This window comes from Schistocerca serialis, chromosome 8, assembly GCF_023864345.2.
Source record: "Schistocerca serialis cubense isolate TAMUIC-IGC-003099 chromosome 8, iqSchSeri2.2, whole genome shotgun sequence".
Taxonomy (NCBI): domain Eukaryota; kingdom Metazoa; phylum Arthropoda; class Insecta; order Orthoptera; family Acrididae; genus Schistocerca; species Schistocerca serialis.
Window position 1 is genome coordinate 122,175,345 of NC_064645.1, and position 13,243 is coordinate 122,188,587.

Consider the following 13,243-nt stretch of genomic DNA (forward strand, 5'->3'; position numbering starts at 1 on the left):
AATACTTTCAGAAAAGACTTCCTGACCTTAAATCTATATTCGATGTCAACAAATTTCTCTTGTTCAGAGACACTTTCCTTGCCATCACCAGTCTATATTTTATATCCTCTCTACTTCGACCATCATCAGTTATTTTGCACCACAAATAGCAAAACTCATTTACTACTTGAAGTGTCTCATTTCCTAATCTAATTCCCTCAGAATCATCTGATTTAATTTCACTACATTCCATTATCCTCGTTTTGCTTTTGTTGATGTTCATCTTATATACTCCCTTCAAGACACTGTTCAATCCATGCCGCTGCTCTTCCTAGGTCGTTTGCTGCCTCTTACAGATTTACAATGTTGTCGGCGAACCTCAGAGTTCTTATTTCCTCTCCATGGATTTAAATTCCAACTCCAAACTTTTGTTTCCTTTACCGTTTGCTCAACATACAGATTGAATAACACTGGGGATTGTCAACCACTGTTTCCCTTTCATGACTCAGGACTCTGACAGCTGCCATCTGGTTTCTTCACAAACAGTAAATAGCCTTTCCCTTACTGTATGAAAGGGATTATTCCTGTCAACATTGTCAAAGCTTTCTCTAAGTCTACAAATGCTAGAAACGTAGGTCTCCTTAACCTATCTTCTAAGGTAACTCGTAGGGTCGGCATTGCCTCACGTGTTCCTACATTTCTGCGGAATCCAAACTCATCTTCACCGAGGTAGGCTTGCACCAGTATTTCCATTCGTCTGTAAAGAATTAGTGTTAGTATTTTATGATAGTATTTTACAACCATGACTTATTAAACTGATATTTCGCTAATTTTCCCATCTGTCAACAACTGCTTTCTTTGGGATTGGAATTATTATACGGTTCTTGAAGTCTGAAGGTCTTTCTTCTGTCTCGTACACCTTGCTCATCAGATGGAAGAGTTTTGTCATGGCTGGCTCTCTCAAGGCTACTTCCGGGGCCTTTTTTCGACTTAGGTCTTTCAGTGCTCTGTCAAATCCTTCACTTAGTATCGTATGATCCATTTCATCTTCATCTACGTCCTCTTCCATTTCCATAATAGTGCTCTCAAGTACATCGCTCTTGTATAGAACCTCTGTCTACTTCTTCCACATTTCTGGTTTCCTTTCTTTGCTTAGTACTGGTTTTCCATATGAGCTCTTGATATTCGTACAGGTGGTTCTTTTTACTCCAAATGTCTCTTGAATTTTCCTGTAGGCAGTATCTATCTTACTCCTAGTTATATATCCCTGTACATATTTACATTTGTCTTCTAGCAACCCCTGCTTAGCCATTTTGCACTCCCTGTCGATCTAATTTACGAGACGTTTGTATTCTTTTTCGGCTGCTTCTTTTACTCCATATTTATATTTACTCCTTTCATCAATTAAATTCAAGATTTGTTCTGTTACCGAAGGATTTCTACTAGCCCTCGTCTTTTTACCTACTTAATCCCCTGCTGCCTTTACTATGTCATTTCTCAAAACTATTCATTCTTCTTCTATTTCATTTCTTTCCTCCGTTCTCTAAAACTCTCTCAGAAACTCTCTACGACCTTTGGTTCTTTCAGTGTATCTAGGTCCCATCTCCTGAAATTCCTACCTTTTTGCAGTTTCTTCAGTTTTAATCTACAATTCATAACCCAGCTTATTTTTATCTGTTACTACTATTATGTTGTAATTCCATGTACTGACACATTCCATGACCTTGGAGATTTGCTCCTCGATCTACGGATCTTGACTTGTAATGCGTAACTAAAAAAAAAATTGCCATTATATAATCTATCCGAAACCTTCCAATGCCTCCAGGCCTCTTCCACGCTTACAACAGTCTTACACGATTCTTAAATTAAGTGTTAATATGATTAAGTTATGCTCTGTCCAAAATTCTACCAGACGGCTTCCTCTTTCATTCCTTAACCCCAGTCCATATTCACCTACTACATTTTCCTCTCTTCCTTTTCCTACTATCGAAATCCAGTCCCCAATGACTATTAAATTTTCGTCTCCCATATACATCTGAATAATTTCTTTTATCGTATCATACATTTCTTCAATGTCATCGTCATCTGCGGAACTAGTTGGCATATAAACTTGTACTATTGTGGCAGGCGTGTCCTTCCTGTCTATATTGGCTACAATAATGCGGTTAGTATGCTGTTCGTAGTAGTTTACCTGTGCTCCTGTTTTTGTATTCATTATTAAACCTACTCCTGCATTATCCTTATTTGAGTTTGTACTTATACTCCTGTATTCACCTGACCAGTAGTATTGTTCCTCCAGTCACCGAATTCATTAATTCTCGATATAGCTCACTTTAACCTATCCATCTCCATTTTTAAATTTTCTAACGTGACTGCCGGATTAATGGATCTGACATTCCACGCTCCGATCCGTAGGACGCCAGTTTTATTTCTCCCGATAACGACGTTCTCATGAGTGGTCGCCACTCGGAGGTCCGAATGGGGGACAATTTTACTTTCAGAATATTTTACCCAAGAGGGCACCACCACCATTGAACTATACAGTAAAGCTGCATGCCCTCGGTAAAAATTACAGCTGTAGTTTCCCCGTGCTTTCAGCCATCCGCTGTACCAGCACAACAAAGCAGTTTTGGATGATGTTACAATGCCAGATAAGTCAATCACCTAGACTGTTGTCCCTGCAATTACTGCAAAGGCTGCTGCCCCTCTTCAGGAACCACATGTTTGTCTGGCCTCTCACAGATATCCCTCCGTTTTGACTCCACCTACGGTACGGCTATCTGTATCGCTGAGGCAAGCAAGCCACCCCACCAAAGGCAAGGTCCATGGTTCATGTGGTTTGAACACAATATCTACCTTTAATAAATCTGCAGTTGAATTAAACACAATATCTGCCTTTAACTCAACTGCACATGCTTGCACAAGCTGAACTAAAGTACCATACTAACACTCCTATTGAGTGCGACGCTTGGCGTCACCAGGAACAAGTAATAAAACACTCAAATTCGCCGAAGAATGGGAATCTACTGATAAATGCAGCGACCGCACTATCGGTTACAATTCAAACTGGCCGTCACCAATGCGTCGCCCCCAGTTAAACGACCAGCTACAACGGACGACGCGCACCGCTCACTATACCACTCAAACGACATATAACCACATGGCAAGTAGGCAGTAGACAGAGCAACACAATCCTTAAAACATTAGAAAAATGTCATAACAGGAATACAGCCACAAGGGACCCACAAGCCATTCACATTCAAAATTAACCACTTTGAACATCTTCAGTACCTCTTCATTAATAATATGTGCAGACAGGCTTATTACTGCCAGAGCAGAAAATGATGATGTACTGAAATATATAAGAAGCTGGTCATAGGGCTAAATGACATGCTAGTAACTTAACTCATAACACAACCCCGGAGCCGATTTATATTCCAAAAACACTCAATCAATAATTGAGGCGTTCGGTCGTAAAACATGGTAACCAACAACATGAAAACTTACGGGAAATCGGCTGTTACGTTTTGAGGAAAATATCAAATAGTTTGCTCTAATAAAACTCAGATAATTATGTTGCGCGGATACTCTATGTGTACTGAAAAGTAAAATTCGTCTTAGCTGCTCCTCATAACATTTTGTTTGTGAATATAAGAACTAAAATCAAAGGAAAGATGCCCGTAGATACCATATTTTTCATTCACGTATGAGACATTGCTACCTTGTTATCCGCCAGATACCATGTTTCACAACAACTGACGTTAAATGTTGCTTCTGGTACGTGGCAGTTACCACATAGATGATACCTTACCAGGATGTTTACAGTGCGGTGGTGTAACATGATAATCACATTGGAAATAAAATAAAGTAGCCAAAAGTTGCATTACCAATTGTTTTATTAGTAGTTTTTAGGTACAATAATTTTGCATTTAATGCTCAGAATCCGTGATATGCCTTTGGAATATACTTGAACAGGCTGAGGACATCGCGCAATTTTTCCTTATTTACTGGCATTGGTGTATTATACAGCAGTCGAAGAGGTGTGTTAAATCTCCCCAGAAAATCTTCTGTAAAACGACGACCTTTCAGCTTCAATGATATTTCTTCACCAGATCCGAAATATGATTTATAAACAGTCAGAGAATCTGGTTCTTCGCGGACCAACAGAAGTTTGACAGACGCAGCAATTACATTCTTGGGTGCTCTAAACAATGCCTTCAGTGAAGAAACTTGAAAGAAATCTCCCTGCTGCATTCTGTACACATTAAAGGGAGGTGAGCATTGGGCGTTTTTCAAGATCTGTCTCCATTCCTCCGGGCAGTGCACATACTTAATGAGATCCCTCACATACTGCCCTACTCGGCCGAAATCTCTATCTGATGGCAACATAGTATGTCCAACTACTGGAAAAACATGTTCAACACGTTTGACACGCCCACTTGCCAATAATTTAAGCCAGGGAGCGACTATTGTCCAGTTTTTTTGACCACAACAGTTATCTGATATTACTATCAGTTTCTTGCACTGTATATCATTCACGGTGAAGTGTTTCAATATGCAACTGGCAATTTCATCACTTCCTCTCCTAGCAGTAGCCTCGTCCCAGTAATAAAAGTACCCTACGTTATTGGAGCAATCATGAATGCTGAGGTTGTAGCAAAACAATTTTCTTTTGTAAAATGCAGGTCCAGTGGATAATTTTGGAATGGTCAACGCCTGCTGGAGATCAAATGTTAGAACAAGGGCTTCTTTGTCCTCTGGGGCAACTTGCAAAAATTTTTGGCCGGCAGCAGCATGTAGGTGGTGTCTCTCGATTTTGTGTCCAATTTCTTGGACTTTAGCGTCATTTTTATCGTTTTCGGCTTGTTGCAGTTCAATTCTCATTGAGTCGCCGTCCTTACATGTGTCTGTCTTAGGACCTTGAATCCTATATTAAATTCTTCCGTAAATATTCTTCTGAACTTGTCTGAAGATACAGGACTGCTACCACTTTCTGAACAGAACTGAGAATATTTTTCAAAACAACGTTTAACTGTGTATTCCATAGACATAAACATCTTATAAGGATTTTTGCGCCTGGTGTAGTGACTTTCGTATTTGGGAAGTTTTGATGTAAAAGTATGCACATTTTTTATATCGTCTTCTGAATACTTTTTCTTGTGGTGCCCATGTACACCTCTTTTATCTGATGGTGGAGTATGAGGGCCATGGATTTTTTTAAACCAATATTTCAACTCTCCCCCTACTTTTTTGCAGTCCGTGGATGTTGAGGGAAGCAGTTTTACATACTTATACTTTTTGCTCTTCAACCAAGATTTTGTAAGTAATGGTAAATTTTCTTCGAGAGGGACTTCCACTTTTTTCGTACTTCAGACAGTTTTTTAACACCTGTTAGACCAAACAGACAAGCGTTTTGGATGTTGCAGTTTCCCATTCTATTGAACTCTTCAAACACCGAGTGTCGTTTGTCAGCATCAATCTTTGAAAAACATTTTTTCTTACAAAGGCAATCTGGGCCTGCTTCTCGACGTGGTTGTGTATTTCCTTTTCCTCGATAAGACAAATACTTTTACCTAAATTTCTTAATTTTTTTATTTTTTTCTGTTGGTTTACCCCACGTTTCCTTTTGCTACCTTTTTTGTTTGATTTTTCCTGATCATCTACAGTATCCTTTTGTTCCAGAGCTACCGACGATCCTGCATAACGGACTCTACTAGGCGGATTAGATTTTCCAGAAGCATTAGGTGACCTTACATCCGGTTTGTTTTCATCATGACTGTTGGTTGTAGACCAACTGGTACTTGGTTCCGATTCACAATCCTGGTTGATATTGAGCGCGGTCGATTTCTGAAACAAAACAAGGAATACTTGTATCGAAAAGTTCATTACCCTTCTTTCTAAAAAAAAAAAAAGTGCAAGGGATAATAATAAAAATCTCGTGTGCCTCTCGATTCTGTTGCTAGTCTATCAACTTGAAGCCACTTGGGAGTTTCCAGTATCCCCAACCTGCAAGAGAAGGGATCTGCAGTTCATCGCCGAAGCCGAACCGCGGCTGTATGTGGCGTAATTCGTATCTTATTGAAAACGATCGGTCCGAAGATTAACTGAAAACGCTTCGTGATCCGACCAGGATTAAATCTCGTGACCTTTTGCTTGGTAGTCAAGCGCTTAAGTCGCTACACTACAGGACGTAAGGCAAAAGTGTTATGTTTACGTTTCAGGTAGACATTTCTTCTGAAGAGCTGAATTACACCATGATAATAGAAAAAATCCTGAGTGATTTAACATAGTGGGTGGAAAACATCGTAACTCTAGTAGATACCGTGGTCACCTTCGCACATATTTATAACTTGCGAGTCTAAATGAAACTTATTTCGGTTATTTCTATATAATGCATTGTGTTTATGTTTTACGAAGTTTGGTTACCACGTACTCAGTTCATATTTGACCAAAGGAACGTTCGGAATTTCCGTTTTTGAACAGTTTCAGTACGGAACAGGCAGTAAAACTTGGTAAGTGCAGTACATACCACCTTTTACTTCAAACGGGCATCTGTTCTTACCTTTTTAAGGAGTAATTTGCATCCGATTTGTCTGCACTTATAAACAGGATAATACTCGGGGCTTTCATCTTCGTCGTTACAAGCAGAACTGTAGTCAGAATTATTGTTAGCGCTCGAAACTTTCGATTCAAGTTCCTCATCACTACGGAACAGACTACGTCGGGCCGCCATGTTTACTACTTACAATGTTTTACCTGCAGTCAGCTGTCACTTACCATAACATAATACCAACATAATTTCTTACAACGTTATGAATAGGAATGTAGAGCAGGGGGAGTGTTATGTGAACAGTTCAGTGACCGCGTTGTTCTAATCAGAATCGACAGCAGACCAACACCGACAACGATAGTTCAGGTATACATGCCGACGTCGCAAGCTGAAGATGAACAGAGAGAGTGTATGAGGATACTGAAAGGGTAATGCAGTATGTAAAGGGGGACGAAAATGTAGTAGTCGTGGGCGACTGGAATGCACTTGTAGGGGAAGGAGTAGAAGAAAAGGTTACAGGAGAATATGGGCTTGGGACAAGGAATGAAAGAGGAGAAAGACTAACTGAGTTCAGCTAGTAGTAGCGAATACCCTGTTCAAGAATCACAAGAGGAGGAGGTATACTTGGAAAAGGTCGGGAGATACGGGAAGATTTCAATTGGATTGCAAGGCGTACCCAGGAGCAGATATAGACTCAGATCACAATACAGTAGTGATGAAGAGTAGGCTGAAGTTCAAGACATTAGTCAGGAAGAATCAATACGCAAAGAAGTGGGATACGGAAGTACTAAGGAATGACTAGATACGTTTGAAGTTCTCTAACGGTATAAATACAGCAATAAGGAATAGCGCAGTAGGCAGTACAGTTGAAGATGAATGAGCATCTGTAAAAAGGGCCATCACAGAAGTTGGGAAGGAAAACATAGGTACAAAGAAGGTAGCTGCGAAGAAACCATGGGTAACAGAAAAAATACTTCAGTTGATTAATGAAAGGAGGAAGTACAAGCATGTTCCGGGAAAATCAAGAATACAGAAATACAAGCCGCTGAGGAATGAAATAAATAGGAAGTGCAGGGAAGCTAAGACGAAACGGCTGCAGGAAAAATGTGAAGACATCGAAAAAGATAAGATTGTCGGAAGGACAGACTCAGCATACAGGAAAGTCAAAACAACCTTTGATGACATTAAAAGCCACGGTGGTAACATTAAGAGTGCAACGGGAATTCCACTGTTAAATGCAGAGGAGAGAGCAGATAGGTGGAAAGAATACATTGAAAGCCTCTATGAGGCTGAAGATTTGTCTGATGTGATAGAAGAAGAAACATGAGTCGAATTATAAGAGAGAGGGGATCCAGTATTAGAATCGGAATTTAAAACAGCTTTGGAGGACTTACGGTCAAATAAGGCAGAAGGGATAGATAACATTCCATCAGAATTTCTAAAATCATTGGAGGAAGTGTCAACAAAACGACTATTCACGTTGCTGTGTAGAATATAAGAGTCTGGCGATATACCATCTGACTTTCGGAAAAGCATCATCCACACAATTCCGAAGACGGCAAGAGCTGACAAGTGCGAGAATTATCGCACAGTCAGCTTAACAGCTCATGCATCGAAGCTGCTTACAAGAATAATACCCAGAAGAATGGAAAAGATAATTGAGAATGTGTAAGTAGGCTGTTTAGGTTTTTTTAATGGTAACGCCACCTCTGTGTGAAAATCGCTGGCTGTGCTGTGTGCAGTCTGTGTCTAGTTTGCATTGTTGTCTGCTTTGTGTCTGCGTAGTGTTGGGCAGCGGCAGCTGGATGCGAACAGCGCGTAGCGTTGCGCAGTTGGAGGTGAGCCGCCAGCTGTGGTGGATGTGGGGAGAGAGATGGCGGAGTTTTGTAATTTGTCATGAACTGCTATAAATATATTATGACTATTAAGGTAAATACATTGTTTGTTCTCTATTAATATCTTTCATTTGCTAACTATCCCTATCAGTAGTTAGTGCCTTCCGTAGTTTGAATCTTTTATTTAGCTGGCAGTAGTGGCGCTCGCTGTACTGCAGTAGTTCGAGTAATGAAGCTTTTTGTGAGGTAAGTGATTTCTGAAAGGTATAGGTTAATGTTAGTCAGGGCCATTCTTTTGTAGGGATTTCTGAAAGTCAGATTGCGTTGCGCTAAAAATATTGTATGTCAGTTTAAGCACAGTCTTGTGTAAATTGTTCAAAGGGGACGTTTCATATGTCGACCCTTAGCCTAGGATACCTCATTGGAATCTTCTGATTTTTATCTTGTAGTTTGTGTAATTAGTGTAGCTATTGTTTATTGCTAGTGCGTAATTGTAGAGAGAATCTCCTTTGTGGTTGCAGTCTTTCATTGTTGTACAGTAAAACAGTTGTGGCATGCATGTAGATTTGCACCAAGTATTTCGCAGCTGCGCTGGCAATTAAGTAGACATTATTTCCATTGCTATGTTATTTTATTTTGCTCTTCAAATTGTGCTTTTCTGTGTTATCGTGTGAAATATTGTGACAATTATGGCGTGTGAAAAAGGTAATACTAGGAACCAAAGTAAACTGAGAAATGACAGTGAAGACGAAAGCAGTCTGTTAGCGCCACAGAGTAATGAATTACCTAATGTTCAAAGTAGTAATTTCGTAATTGCGCATAGGGAAATGGAGATGGTAGCAAATAAAGGTGTACGCAGTGAAACAGTTAGTGAACAGGGAAGCATTATCGATCGATCGGTCGGCAACAGCTCGCCTCAGGAATCCGAAATGACAGGAAACAATCTCGGAAATACTGTAGATTCAGGTTTTGGGTCCTCACCGTTTTCTCAAATAAGTCAAGACACACTTTCTGCTTGTCAAAATGTGAATGTTGTCGGTGCAACTTCACTGCCGAAAAGCACTGAGGAACATGTTTCAGACACCAGTGCATTGTTATTACAATTAATGCAACAAATGGGACAACAGCTCAAAAAGTTAGACACAGTGGAACAAAATCTCAAAAAGTTAGACACAGTGGAACAAAATCTTCAAAAGTTAGACTCATTGGAACAAACTCTTGAACAAACACGTGAAGATTTAACTACTGAGGTACATAACATTGAATCGAAATGTCAAAAAGTCTGTAATGACGTAAAAACACAAATTTGTCAGCATTTTCAACCTATTTTTTTGCGGCATGAAAATGCATTACAGAATCAAGAAGCAGCCATAAAAGAACTGCAAACTATTGTTCATGAAAATCATGAGACCTTGCAAGCTAAATTTGACTCAGTTGCATCTACCGATTCGGTTACGCAACTTGCAAAAACTCAGGAAAACTTGAAGGACACAGTAGATACTCTGAAACGTGGTTCAGAAAAACACACTGAGGAAATAAGTACACTATCGGAGAAAGTAGCCGTACTTTCGGATCAATTCACTAAATTATCTACGAAGGTAGATGATAATCTGAATGACGCAAAACCGGCAGTCTTTAATGACACAGAAGAGAGCGAACAAATTAGGAAACTGAAACAAAATCTGAATCAAATTAATACGCAACACCAAAGAGAAATCCGGGAAGTACAAGATCAGCTGACACAGGTAATACAAGAATTACGTATTTCAGAGTACACTCGCGCTCCAACACGGGAAGAGGGACTTAGAAATACGGAATAGCCGCAAAATAATAACACAGGGCATTTCGGAAGTTATGAAAGAAATTGGCAACGTGCACCGAATTTTGAGATGGAACGGCCGACACGACCTAACAATGACCGATATGCGACTCGCCGACATGATGATTTTGACTATAAGCTGTTCATTACTACACGTAAATTCAAAACATTTAAGAATTCTGGCAACGACATTCATCCACAAGCATGGCTCCATCAATTCTCTCATTGTTTTCCTCCCAACTAGTCGTTAGAACACAGATTAGAATTTATGTGTGGCTACTTAGAGAATGAACCAGCTGTAAGAATGCGATCGGTCATTCTCAATTGCCACAGTGAAGAAGAATTTTACCATGCCTTCCTCTCAGCATATTGGTCTCAAGCCACACAAGACCGAGTAAAACATGGCATCATAATGATGAAACATTTCGAACAATCTGAATTCTCCAGTCTTGTGAAATATTTTGAAGACATGTTGCACAAGAATCAGTACCTGTCAAACCCATACAGCCCCTCAGAACTAGTCCGCATTTTCTTAATCAAATTACCTGAACATTTACGACATATTATTTTATCAGGACGTTGCAAAGAAGACATTGAGGCTTTTCAGGGACTGTTACAAGAACTGGAAATTGACACTGACAATCGGGGAACGCGGAAACAGGAGCACAACAATTACATGTCACATCTGTCACAATTCCGCGATGAAAGAAATAATAACTGGACACGACAAGGCTATTCTCACAACACATATCGTGACCAAAACAGACACCACCCGTATGACAACCGTTGGCAGAGTAGTAATAATTACAGGCAAAGATCACCTCTCCACGGTAGTGACTATCACAGAGACAATCAGAGAAACAGACAATATGGGAACCAAAATAATTATTATTACGGGAGACAGAATAACTTTAGACGCAACGGTCCAGCGTGCAGTTACGATTCAGGGAGAAATTCTCCACCACTTAACCGACAAGAAAGAAACTACAGGAACTACCGACATGACGACAGACGATGTGATCGTAACGACAGACCTGAATTGCATCAGAACTGGCGGGATTCAAACAGAGCAGGGCCCTCTCGTCACGGTGAATTTGTAGAAGTTAGGTCTCCAAACCCCAATAACGACGCGCGCCAACAAAGAGACAATAGGCAATGACTCATACTGCTGGCAGCCACAAAACGTACGTATGACACAAACGACGCAGCTACCGTAGCTAGTAGTTACGTAAAAATGGAAGACATTATTGACATCTTACTCCAAGAACACGACGTAAAACATAACAACATTGCATATCCTGTGATTCACATTACTGTAAATGGCGTAAAATTTATGGCAGTACTTGACTCTGGCAGTCCCATTTCAGTAATTAGTGAAACAGCCTTTAGCAAATGCAACAAATCGAACGATTGTCCCACACTTCCGTTACGTAAGATTAAATTACAAGGTGCAATCTTTGGAAAAAGTGTAGATGTACGCCAACAAACCAATTTAGAATTCTTTTGTTAAAGCCACAGCTTCTCTATGAACTTTCTTATTGTTCCATTACTGTCGACGTAAATTATATTGGGAGTAGACTTTTTGAATGAATACAAAGCAATCTTAAACTTTCACGATGCTGAAATAAGTTTAGAGAAGGAAGGTAAGTCAATAGCTTTGAAATTCGAAGATTGGCTCTCAAACCATGACGAGGAAATTAATCGGCTTTACCTTCTGTTAGACAACAGTTCGGAATTTTCTACGGAACTAGACACTAACAATCACTCTGCAAGTACTGACAGGGATGATATCGACGGTATATTTGAAATTAATGAGTTAATTCAGAATAAAATTCAAACAATTGAGAATTGTAATGACACTGATAGGCAGGACCTTTTTGAGATTTTACAAGCACATTCCACAGTTTTTACTCACAAAACAGGAACAATCAAGGGATTTCAATACCAATTTCGTGTTCGTGAGCATACTAAATTTTGTGTTAGACCATATGTAATTCCAGCACATTATAGGGACCGTGTTAGAACAGAAATACAATCTATGCTTAATGAGGGCATTATTGAGCCTGCAGTAAGCTCATACAACAATCCATTACATGTTGTTGGGAAGAAAAATGGATCGATCAGGCTTGTCTTGGATTCGAGACAAATCAATACTATCATCATTCCTGAAACGGACAGGCCGCAGACGATGGAAGAACTTCTTCAAAATTTTAATGGTGTAAAAGTGTTGTCTTCTATTGATCTCAGATTCAGCTTTTATCAGATAGAACTTCATCCAGAATGTAGAAAATACACAGCTTTCCTTTGTTTCGGCGTTTGTTATCAGTTTCGGAAACTTCCTTTTGGACAACACAATCGCATTCTCAACAGCGTGTAACATATTTTTGCAGAATCTGGAATTACAGTTAACTTGGAAAAGTCTGAATTCGGTAGGACAAAAGTGAAGTTTTTGGGACATATTATTTCTTCTGAAGGCATTCAGCTGGATCCTGAAAAGTTAGAAGCAATCAGAGCCATTCCAGTTCCATCCACAAAAAAACAAGTCCGCAGTTTTCTAGGTCTCGTAAATTTTTACCGTCGTTTTCTGAATATGCAAATTCTTGTTACACCAAAACATTGTTCTCTCACTGGAAAAAATACTATTTAGAACTGGGACGAACAAGCACAGTTGGAATTCAATTCTTTGAAAGAATCGCTACTTCACGCGCCAATACTAGCTCATCCAGATCTGTCACAAGATTTCTGCCTTAGCACGGATTCTTCTAAAGTCGGTCTTGGTGCCCATTTATTTCAAGAAGCCATAGAAAATAACATTACTGTTCAGAAAACCATTGCTTTTGCTAGCCGAGTGCTAACAAAATCTGAAAAAAATTATTCCGTTACTTAATTAGAAGCTTTAGCTATCGTTTGGGCATTTAACAAATTCCGTTTCTTTCTTTCTGGTAAGCACGTAAAAGTATACAGTGATCATCGTGCATTAAAATTTCTTATGTCTTCAAAATTGAATCATGACAGGTTAAAACGTTTGGGCATTTAACAAATTCCGTATCTTTCTTTCTG